General features: G+C 39.2%; 2 long non-coding RNA genes across 4 annotated transcripts in view; one reads left to right on the top strand and one right to left on the bottom strand.

Annotated features, from left to right (window-relative positions):
• Positions 1-12,153, top strand: part of LOC138752732 (uncharacterized) — a 58,031-nt gene that overhangs the window by 7,596 nt on the left and 38,282 nt on the right. For all 3 annotated transcript variants that reach the window (XR_011350880.1, XR_011350881.1, XR_011350879.1), the window contains exons 2-3: positions 5,492-5,595; positions 8,856-8,974. This is a non-coding gene — a long non-coding RNA (uncharacterized lncRNA). The remainder of the gene's footprint in view (positions 1-5,491; positions 5,596-8,855; positions 8,975-12,153) is intronic.
• On the bottom strand, positions 5,124-5,668 carry LOC138752733 (uncharacterized). Its single transcript, XR_011350882.1, has 2 exons — positions 5,436-5,668; positions 5,124-5,262 (listed from the first exon to the last, which is right to left on the bottom strand). It is a non-coding gene; the product is annotated as an uncharacterized lncRNA (long non-coding RNA).

The following is a 12,153-nucleotide window of genomic DNA, read 5'->3' on the forward strand; positions in this document are numbered from 1 at the left end:
CGTGGTTGACCATGGGTACTGCACTTCTGGTAGTCACTGTGGTGTGGCCTCTCCAGGGTGCAAGCCAGGACAGAGTTTATATGGAGATTCGTGTGTTGCCCATGCAGTAGGACCCCCTCTCCTTTCCATGCTAATGATAGGTTCAAAGGAAGGATGAAGGTCGATTCAGTTTGGCACCAGCAGCATCGCAGGAGTTTCAGTGCTGAAACACAGTGCTGAGCACAGCAGTCAGCTGCCTTCGGGACTCCAACTCTGGATTCTTCCTCAGGATTTACTCTCAAAGCCTTTCCTGTGATTAGGTATAGCCACAAAGCAGCAGGGGTTTGAAATCAGAGTTTTCCCTCTCCTAGATGAGTTACCATCCATGGTTAATAAGCCCATCTGCCCGGAGCAACTGGGTTCAAGGTGCCAGTGACCCTTCTCATGTCAGTGAGAACAGCTCCACTGGGCATGAGAACTAAGCCACACTTGAATTCCAGGAGTTGGTCTTGGTTGTCAGAGGTTGTTTGAGTCTCATGCCATGAAGAGCATTTTTGCAGCAGTGGGAGCTCATCCCTGCTATCACCTTTCGGCAATGACAACCTTTAGAGCCATCACATCATGAGATTACTTGGTACAAGATAAATGATTGAAGGATGTTCTCAAATCATCCTTGAAACATGGAAATCCCTGATATATGATTGATCAAAATAGAGAAAGAGCATTTGTGATAGCACTGAGAAGCACACATCCATTCACTGGGAACACACAGAAACATATGGCGAATAGTGAAAATTCCATCCTTCCCCCACCCCATCAAACACATTCTGATCCATCAGTGACAAACTCCACTGGTTCCTCAATGGCTTTGCCAGCTGGTCTTCCTCAATTATGAAGGACCACTTCCACTTGGCATCAAGGGAAGAGACAAAATAAAGATGAATACCAAAAGATTAAAAGAGCAGAATTTTTTTTGTCAGGTATTTATTGTCACTTAAATAAATCCTGCACTGTCACCTGCTCGTTGCATTCTCCTTTTAATACTCAATTTCACTAGTTTTAATGGAATTAAAATTTAGCTAAAGAAATAAAATAGGTGCCCAATACTATAGATCCTAATTGACTCTAATTAGCAAATATAAATTTCTGCCCAAAAGCATTGGAAATTTTGTGTGCTCCAAGAATAAACCAGCAAATAACAAAATTTAAATATAAGAGTCAAAATAACATCGGAATCGGCATGTTTGGCTGACTATTGTCTCAATCTACAGAACTCCATTTAACCCTATTCAACCAGTGCCATGCTAGTCATTGAATGAAACAGCAGATTAGGGCGAGCACTTTGCTTCAACCAATGAACAATGACCCAAATAACCTTCGCAGGTTTCATATTTTGTTTTGGGTTTAACCTCAAAAGAGCATTTTCATGTGAAAAATAATCCAGAAAAATTCCAAGCTGGCCTTTAATGCTAGCTGAATTTATCAGAAATGTATAAATTTGTAAGCACAAAACTGTTCCTCATTCATTTCTAATTTGCCACTGCCCTCTGGATGACCAACAATCTGCTGAGGGAAGAAATTAGAAACAACTGTACACATGCATCAGGACATGCTCTCAGAGACCAAGCTTAGTCTTGTTAGGGCAAAGCAGCAGTGGTTTTAATGGATAACAACATCAACTCCACTTCAAAAAGTAATTAATGACATTTGAAGTACCCTGATGATTCTGGAAACGTGATAAAATGCACATCTTTCCTACCCATTGGACTCTCCTTTGGCTGACCTGGAGGTGATTGATGCAAGCTTTGGCTGTGCAAAATAGGGTTTTTTTTCTCTCTCTGTTGATTGAGCACCCTTCTCACCTTGATGAACAAATTCACATAAAAGGGCAAAATGGCTCAATAAAAGAAGCTCTTCAAGTTCAAATCTATAGTTATATGATTTACTACTGGGAAAAACACAAACAGAATTTGCCCTGTTCGAGGTTACCAATAAACACTAACATTCAGGGATTACTGGAATGATAATGATGTGGTATTATTGCAGGTGATTATATATATGTATATACATATATATATATATATATATATATATATATAAATAAATCTTAGGCTTTCTATAGTTCAAAAGGACAAAATAAATTGGAAATTAATTTTGAAATCAATATATCTCAATTTACAATGGTGTGATGTGAAGATTAGGTATTAATCTAGTTGGAACACATTAATTTTTAGGCTGTCAGGGTGCTCTTCATCCAGCTAAATCATTAGGGAGATCCAAGTGCTTGGGGACAGACGTGTAATTGTGATAGTTCGTCTCACATCAGGATGGCTGATCATATGTCCCAGCTGAGACCGATTAGGACAGGAGTAGGGTGAAGAAGTAAAAAGAGACAAAGCTACAGAAACTACCACCACAGATATGCAAACTAATTTCTTACTGTTTTGGCAATCATCGTTGCATATAATACACATCAGTTAAACAAAACAAAAAATATGCCCAAGTCTTCATGCACACAACTACAACCACAACCATAATTGTAAAAAAGATAAAGTAACAATGGATTTGTGTGCAAAATCCTCAGGCAGGACCTGCTCTTGATGTGAACTATTGACACCAAATAAATCAGTGAAAGTGCAATTAATTAACATTTAAGAGCTGCAGAACCATGGTTTCCCAGTGATCTGCCTGTCAATTCCGTACATTTAAAATGAACCTGTCAGCAATTATCCTATGCTGAGCCAATCATGTAATACAGTCAACAAAGATGCCTTTTCAGTTTTGAATCCACATCTAAATAATGCAAAATATTTTCGAATTGCTGTTAAGTCTCACAATAGCTTTTCAGGCTATTTCAATATCATCCTTTGTCAATATAGAAAATTCACAGAAAAATAACTAATTAACTTCAACAACATTTCAAGTTGTTCTAAGGGGCCTCAAAGTGGTGACCAAAAGCTACTTAACATTTTTCACCCAAGTCTATTTTTTTGCTGAGTGAAATCACAGGTAAGAGAAAGAAGAACAAACAATTCAATTCAATATCATAGTATTACACGAAATGTCTTTTTGTTTGCTGCAAGGCAGACAGATTCGCCTCTGATGGGAATTGCCTAAGCGCCTCTTTCAGTCAGACTTACAGTCAGAAAGGGAAAAGCAAAAGAGAGTCCCCTAGAGTCACCGAGTGACCGTAGATTCGCCTCAGCGCTTCCACAGCCTCTGCAGTCACACAGAGTCCAGTCCAAACCACTGGCAACCTGAGCTCTAGATTTGAATATCCGACATGGTCAGGAACCCTTGGCACTTCCTCACATCTCAGTTCTGATACCTGGTAACCCTCCAGCCAGTTTGAGCCAGTCTTCAGCAGTCCGTGGTTGGTGTGTCTCTTGACAGCAGTTTCCAGCAGCCCACAGCCTCCGCAGGTTCCTCGCCTGGAATCTCCAGCAATCCACTGTATGCACTGGTCCCTCAGCCGCAGCACCCCCTCACTGGTCCGCCACCTTGGTCACCGTCCCCATGGGTTGTCTCCCTGCTTCTCCCTCTCAGATAGGAAGTGATCTTCCCATCCTCTGGTGCCCTACTCCTGTCCTCTGCATCCCTGGAGACTGCAGCCCCTCATGGTGCAACCATCTTGGGTGCAAACCCGCGGTCGCGGGATTTCAACTAAAACCACCGTCGTCACCCTCAACAGGCTATTCAAAGCCCATCAGAGCCAACGGCTGTTGACTGGATGGTTGGATCCTGCGGAATTGCAGCATTTCCGCTCCCTGCAGGTCCGAGCCAGACTGGCCTTTGGACCCTGTGGGAGTGCTGCATCTTCGCTCCCTTGCTCCCTGTGGGGGTGCACCAGCAGCAGCGCTACCGCTACAGCAGCTCCAGCAGCGCTGCCATTTTCGCGAAGGAGTCATACCCTTATAAAGCATTTTCCATTATCAGAGTTGCCCACAAACATGCTTCACAACCACTAAGTTTGATCTGCATTACTTTTGTTAATGCAGACAATTGTTTCCAAAGGAATCAATGTCACATGCGTGCTTTTACATTGGGCATTCACAGCACCAGCAGCCAAGGGCAGGATGAAAGGAAGCTATTCAGCCCATCATCCCTGTACAAACTTTTTGAAAATTAATCCCACTCTCACAACCTTTTCCCATAGTCCTCCAAATGTTTTCCAATATATTCCCAGCAGAAGTCAAATTCTTGCTGAGCTATTTTACTAAAAATGATAAGCAAACAATAGCCTAAATTATGTGAAATGTTGGTTTCTTGGCTCAAAGTTACATTGGCATGAAACACTTCTTTGGACTTAACCAAGTGATAATTGTGGAACAAATCACGAACCATGGAATCTTTTGGTGAAAGGAACCCTAAGCTCATAAAGTAAACAATGATTTGAACTGTAACCATAATTTTACATTTTCATTTCACAATTTGCAATTATTACCCCAAGATAGTAATTTATCTCATAGCATTTTTATTCATTGAAGAATAATGTATAGTGACCTAGAAATCGGTCTATTAGATTGCTATGGGCTAGTTGCATGAATCAACTGCAATCACACACTGAGTTTCAGGTCCGGGATCTGGTTGTGATTGGGCAAAGCTCAGAATTTCTTAGATGAGTGGTGGAGAAAGCGATTAGGTTTTTAATTGAGGATTTGGAAGATTAGGGTATTGGGATGATCAGAAAGTCAAGCTGATTAGGGGAATTAAAGGTCAAGGGCATTTGTGATTGAAAGGTCAGGGGTAATTTGATGGGTGAATGGGCTGTTACAATAGGAGCCAAAGCAGAAAGGATCATGGGAATTAGCTAAGTGAGGTCTCAGCCCATAGTGGTGTCATTAAAATATGACTGTCTCTAGACAGAGTGTTGCACAGGAAATGATTGTGTCATTTCATGCACTTTGTTTGCATAAACTTGGTCAGAAATTTAGGAGTGATGAGTTTATGGTTAAATTTCCAGACTGGGAGAGAGTTGTAATTATATTCAAATTTATATTTAAAAAAAATCAATATTTTCAGACTTTAATGTGCTGAAAACTGAATTTATAGGTCAGAATCTCAGTAGCAACATAGGCATTGAATAGCCAAATTAAATTTAGTTCACATTGTTAGAAATAGAGAATTACATATACATTCCAATGCCAGAGGATTTAAATTGTTTACTATTGATCTGTTGAATGAGTCATTAGCCTAAAGTTTCTTCACAGCCTTCCCGTTGGATGTTGGTCAGACTATAATAACTGCAGAGAATGCTGGAACACAAAATAAGTCAGGGAGTATCTGTGGAAAGAGAAAGATAGTAATTTGTTTTCAGATCAGAGATCCTTTTTCAGAACTGGAAATGGTAGTTTTAAGTAGCAGAGGTGATGGGGGAGGAATAGATAGGATAAAGGAGTGTCCTCTGATTGGACAAAGCCAAGATTGTATGATGTTTATGGACCACTTGATAGTACCTCCAAATTTTCATATCGTAACATGCTTCACTTCTTCTTCTGTCTTATTCTCTAAGAAAAACAGAATGATCTCCCATGAGCCAACACATTGAGCCAAAATTGTGCAAGAATACTTGAAGTAAAACTTCCACTCATTATGCATGCTTGAAGAGACAAAAAGGTAATAGACTTCCTCAAGTCCACTTCAGTTTACAATACAACCTAAGGCTGGGTGGTTGCATGGTGTGTTGTTAGTAGTGGTCAAGGGAATAAAACATTGATGATGCAATAATTTTGTTTTAATAAACCAGGTGAGTAATTTCAATGCCTTTGTAAGATGACATCACAGAATAGGATACAACACAAATTGGTGGTAGTGTTGGATTACAGATATGAAATGTTTACAGTTATTGTGAAAGTATTTGTACATTTGAATGCCAAGATTCCTAGACAGCTAATTTACTAAACAGAAGCTTCCTTCGAAGACAAGATCCCCAGTATAGCTATTACGAAGAATCTGTGAGCAAGGGGTACAGCCCGGTTCAATAATAACTGATCAGATTTCCTATGTGCTTCAGTTGCTTAGGAACCTCTTCAAAATCTAACTATGTTTACTCAAAGGTTTATGGTCTGATCACTGTGGTTGATTTGCCTTAACTTCTCTTGCTTTTCAAATTTGTGTAAGAGCCTGTAGACCTTGATACAAAGTACCTGGCAATACAGTTGGAATCACACATGATATCTCCCTGACAGGTGTTAATATGTTTTTTTTAAAATATTATGTCATATCTTTATGTCTTTGACTTGGTTGAGAAAAGTTCTAGACTACACCACATGACAATAGATTGAATTATCCAACTATTAGAATCAGAAAAAAGATGCTATCAGCATTGAAAAAGAGGTACATTGGCGCTCTGTGTGGTTTAGGTTGGAATCCAAGGACTGGCACTTCTCTATTGGAAGAACATGATATGGAAGTCGTGTTTGATGTGCATTTTGATGATAACGATATTTTGGAGGTAGTTTTGTAATATTTGGTAATCTGCAAGAATCTTGCATATTTATTTCACAACACACCGAGAGCAGTTCAGTTTATACAAATGTTTATTATAAATTCAAAAGCTGATTTCAAACTACAATATGCAAGCCCTTCCCAACTATACTTATCACGCACAAAATCAGTGAACCGGTGCGGACTCGAAAGGCCAACATGGCCTGTTTCCGCTCCGTAAATGGTTATATGGTTATATTTGTTCAAAATTATCAAGTACAATTTTTAAGAAATAAGACATCAAGAAAGAAAAGTACAAAGGTCATAGAACTGATGCAGTATCTCAACATGTCCTTGCTCTTCAACTTTTGGAAAAGTATTCATTGTTCTGATGCAGTTAGAAGTGACAGCAATATGTAGATGAACAAATCCCAAAAATACAAACGAGTAAATAACTGGCCTTTTTGTTTTGTTTCTTAGTTAAGGGGATATTTTAGTAATAAAATTTGATTCCTTTTCATGTTTGGCCTTTAAGAGATTGGGAGGCTCAGCTGACATATGTTGCTTGATGTCAGTGTTTGTATATGTTAACCGTTGTTAATGCAATCTCGATCTCTTTGTATCATTCTTATGTTTATTAATCTGAAACTTAATAAAAAGATTGAAAAAGAAAGTAAATAAGCAGCTCATCAGTTTTTGCTGAGAGGAGCATCTTGCAAGATATTGAGGAGACTCACTGCTCTCGTCAGATTCTATGTATGCTTCTGCAATTCATCCCTAACTCTACACCTGCATCATTTCCAGCACTTTCACATGATTGTAAAAAGTATCTGCACTCAAATACTGGAGAGTCTTCTGGACTCAAAGGTTTCTGACTCAGAGGCACCACTCCAGGAGCTGTGAGGTACAACTGGAAAGGAAACTCGAAGCATTTGCTTACTTAGGTTGGTCTTTAATGGGCCTTCCAGATCATTGTTTGAGCTCTTTAATATTCATTTCTTACACCGGTACATTGTATTCAAGTATTCTTTCTTTCCCACATGACTGCAAGAGATCTGGGTGAAGGACATTAGGCATCATTCGTCCAACAAGTGCACCCAAGACATGATCATGATTTTTGTTCTTTAACATTAACTTTACCTGAAATAATCCAATAGCTGATAACTAATTTGAAGAGCTTCCTGTGTAATGCTCATTGACCTGATGCATTGTGGGTGAGCAACCTTCAACAGGTCTCAGGGTGCTATTGAGTTGTCATCTTTAATTTTCTTATTTATCCACAACACTTAATAAGTTTTCTTTGTAAGCCCTACATGTCTGTTGTGTTATTTTAATGCCAAAGGGTTAGTTACCAAGCATCGTTCATTTCTTTCTTCAAATAAAAATGCTTCAGAAATTTAACAAACAAAAGACAAAGGCACACAGTTAATTATCCATATTTCTTGCTGCTAAGAACAGATGGACACACAGGATTTATGCACATAGTGGGACGACAGCTATTATTCAATCTTTCCGTGATGTAGATGATTTACTGGTTTATTTTAAATGCTGAGAAAGGGCATTAGAAGAATATTTGCAGAATGAGTATATTGTGTGAGAGAAATGTGAGCAAATTAAATTACCCACAGTGATCAGACTATAAACTTTGAAGACCTTAGAAATAGTGGCAATAAGAATACAGTGCATTATTCCAACAATGTTATCAATTATTTACTTCACATAATAATTAGAAATTCTCAGTTTAATGCCAAAGATTGACTTGACAAACACTGGTAGTGTTTGGAAGGAAGAGCATAGGAAACGCATAGAAAACCTCATACTGCATGTACAATGGAGGACATCTGAATACTTACCACCCTCATTTTAAAACACAGCTTGTGAGCACCACTGGACTCCACCCCCCGATCACATACATCACCCCACCAGAGCAATGCGATTCTCATTTATGTTTGACAGTCTTTAAATCTATGAGGGCCTCTACTGGCAGGATTTCACATTGTCCTCTTGTGGTGTGAGTTTGGAGCACAAATAGTCAGAATTGTAGGCAAGCTATGTTAGCTGGTTGTTATGGTGACATGAAGCAATTTTCCAGCCATACATTTATTTTCTTTTGGCTTTTATTGCTTCCATCGGTTGCTAGTGTTCACTCTATTCAGGAGTGAATCTTTTTCAAAGCATTGTATTTTCAGCAAGTTTGAAGAATAATGGAGCCACTGGAGCGGCTGTACCATTTCCCAGTTTCCCCTGATTTCTGAATGACCATTGATCCCAAGCTCTTTAGCAGCGTCCTATGCTCAATTTAAAGGACTTCTGAAGGAATAAAAATGTGAGAAATAATTTTGAAGGACAATGTATTTTATTAAGTTTTGATCTGTGATTATTCCATTTCTAATCTATCACATTTCCTTAGGTATTGTTACCCATTTTTTAATAGCATTGTGCTTACACAGCTCAACAGACTGAAGAGGACAGACAAGCTGGCCTTCGCGAATGTTGCACTGAAACCGTCCGGTGGACAATGCTCCAGAAAATTTCAAGATGACAAACCTAATATTTTCACTTCTTTCAGGTAAGTATTTGCCCTTCAATAGATGCAAGCACAGACAACTCTGTTGTAATATAAATTTGCCTAAAGAACATCACATAGAAATTTGTCCTGCGTAAGAAGAAGGAGCAAGTGGAGGCCATCTGGCCTGTTGAACCTGCTTCACCATTCAGAAAGATCATGACTGATCTGGCTGCAAACTCAGTTCCCCTTCTCCACTCATTCCCCATAATCCCTAATTCTCCTTTAGTTTCTGCCTTTCAATGGTGCAGCAAACAGCCACTGTATTTCACTGCCTGCAAATTGTCTGTTAAAAGAAGAAACTTTTCACCAAATTTTATCCCCTCCCATTACTTCCCTCCACTCATGAAAATATTGTTTCCCCACTGTGGCCCAATTTGTGAGAGTATACAATTTCTCTATTGCTCATCAAGTGGCTATCATTTGATGGGTACAGATCTGACAGTCAAAGGCAACAAGCTATTATCAAGCCACACCCAGATTGCCCAATGCACAGGAATACCCATGTTTAAACATGTTCTGAGAAACTCACTCCAATACCTCAATTTTTTATTGAAACTTCTATTACCCCCAAATGTAGAAAGTGTTCGTTCAGATCTGGGATCTTGCTGAAACATAATATTATTTGGGCAAGTCTTTTGGTTGCATTTCATCTACCAGGCAAGATCACAGTATTGTTGTTTTAATTGTTTTGTAAAATATTCCATGTTCTACACTTCTAAAATCCATATAAGCTGTTGATGCAAACATTTACTTAATAAACTTACTGAACCACAAGGCCATGGTTTTAAACTCTCGTTGAAAGAAAAGGCAAACAAAATTTGCAATTTTGCAATGCAAGCACCATGTCATGAGAGATTATTTTCTCTTTCGCAAGAGTTAAAGTGAATTAGAAGCTAAAAATTACAAACTCCTCCATTTTATTGAGGAGACAAATAATTGCAAATAATTTTGCTTTAATACTGCCCTGGATTTCACATTACATGTGGAACAAAGATGCATAAATTCTTTTCATGTTTCTTTATCAATCAAAAATACTTGCTGAAGACATTTCTATGTTGTCATGCTAAGTTTTTGTCTAAGTTTCAAGCTAACCAGGCGCTCTACTCATTACATGTCTCCCATACAAATCAGCAGGAAGTCACTGAATTGTTGTCAACATGTTTACAGTGTACTCTCACTCTAGTCAGCACAACTGAGTAGACTTGCATGATCTTTCACTTATGTCACAAGCATTGGCTAATATTGATGGAAATAATAGCTCTTCTTTTTGAATAAGTTTGTTGACTCGCCTTTTGTTGACTCACATAAGGGAAGCTGGTCCACCACTACAAAGACTATTTTTTTTGCAGAAGATCTGTTTGTAGAAACCATGATGCCAGGGTGAGAGATCAGCTACTGCATGAAATGGTGCATTGAAAAGTACAAGCGGTTGCACATTCTAAAACAGGAGAGTAAGTTGTATGAAGCTCAAGTGTGAAGCCTGAGACAACAGACACACAAAAAAAATGAAAGTATGAACAAGGTTACATAGGTTTTGGAATATTGTGGACAGCAACAGGAGAAAAATGCTCTGTGAATGAGAAAGAGTGGATCCAATTAGTAAAATAAGAGCACAACAAGTAGGAGCAGGGTAGACCATCTGGCCCACCAAGCCTCCTCCATCGTGGCTGATACGTCTGTGGACTCAGCTCCTCCTATCTGCCTTTCCCCCCCATAACCCTTAATTCTCCTTGAGTAGAGAATTCCACAGATTCAATCCTCTCTGGGAAAAAGCAGTTTCTCTTTACCTCCATTCTAAACCTGCTCCTTTCTCCCGCTCGCATTTTAAGGCTATGTCCCCTAGTTCTAGTCACATCTGTCAGTGGAAACAACTTTCCTGCTTTTCTTATCTAATGCAAAATCATTTCTGGAAGGTATTCCAGGTGTACAAGACAAAAACAGAAATTTACACGGCCTTCCAGCTGAGCATGTATATCTTTGCCAAGGTATTTGTGCATTTATCATCATTCATGCGAAGAGATACATTAGAACATTTAGTTACAACTGGAAAGAAGCAGAGGCAGACAGAGAATGAAAATGAAGATGGGTTAACATCATGGTTAGAAACAGGGGAGGCAACAACTACAATTCAGAGGGTCAGGGACCACGATGGATGGAGAGACATGATCACCCATGCTGAATGGCAAGGCATCTGAGCGATCAAATCTCAGGGAGGCAGAAGGATATTGGGTTGGAGACATCTCATGGTGAGACATTTTCCAATCTCACAATCACTGACACAGGACATTAAGGAAACAATTGGACAAAATGAGACAATGCAATATCTTATGCAAATGAGTAAGGTGGGATAAAGTTGAGTTTATTCTCTTACTTCCAATGACACTGGACACTCACAATGGTCTGGTCTTCAGCAGCAAAGTGGTGATTGTACCCAAACTACAAAGGAACGACTTAATCAAGTATCTTCATTCCTCACATCTGGGAGAGAATAGAATATGTAGGGTAAGGGACAATACTCTTCAGCCAGGCTTGAATGGGAAGATCAGAGACCATGTGGTGAAATATGAGACATACAGGCATCCAGAAAGAAACCAATCAAAGGAAAAGTTTCATTCTCATCATCCCAGACAGAGATTGAAAGTCAAAAAAATCTGCATACGTTGAATGTTTGAAATCAAAATTTAAAAGGCTGGAAACTTTTAACACCTTGTATGAAGAGCAGCCGTGAACCTTTCCAGTCCACAGCTCCTCGTAAGTGTTGGATTCATCAGAAGTCGCAACCAGATTTCGGATTAAGGCCAGAGCAGACCTGCACACCTGGATGGAGGAAGGATAAAAGTATCTGCTGGCAGCTGATTACTTCCAACTTTTTAGAAGTTAGACTTCTTAGAGAACACCCTTGGTCATATGCAAGCTCAGAATTTATTCTACCAGACAGACATCATATTCCTGAGCTGCTGGTCGCTGATAATGATCATCTTTAAACCACATGAAGCATACTGTTCAATGAAAAGTCTGTGTCTTCAGTGTGGATCACTGTCAATAATGAAACATTCAAATAACAATACGTGTCAGAGAAAAAGACAAGGCAGTCTGAGTCACAAAGTAGTAATAAAGAATTAGCCTGTGTTCGTTATTGTGTGCTTAATAATGAGTCGAGTTGGCGGGTGAGGTAAACC

Source organism: Narcine bancroftii, chromosome 2 (assembly GCF_036971445.1).
Source record: "Narcine bancroftii isolate sNarBan1 chromosome 2, sNarBan1.hap1, whole genome shotgun sequence".
NCBI classification, from domain to species: Eukaryota; Metazoa; Chordata; class Chondrichthyes; order Torpediniformes; family Narcinidae; genus Narcine; species Narcine bancroftii.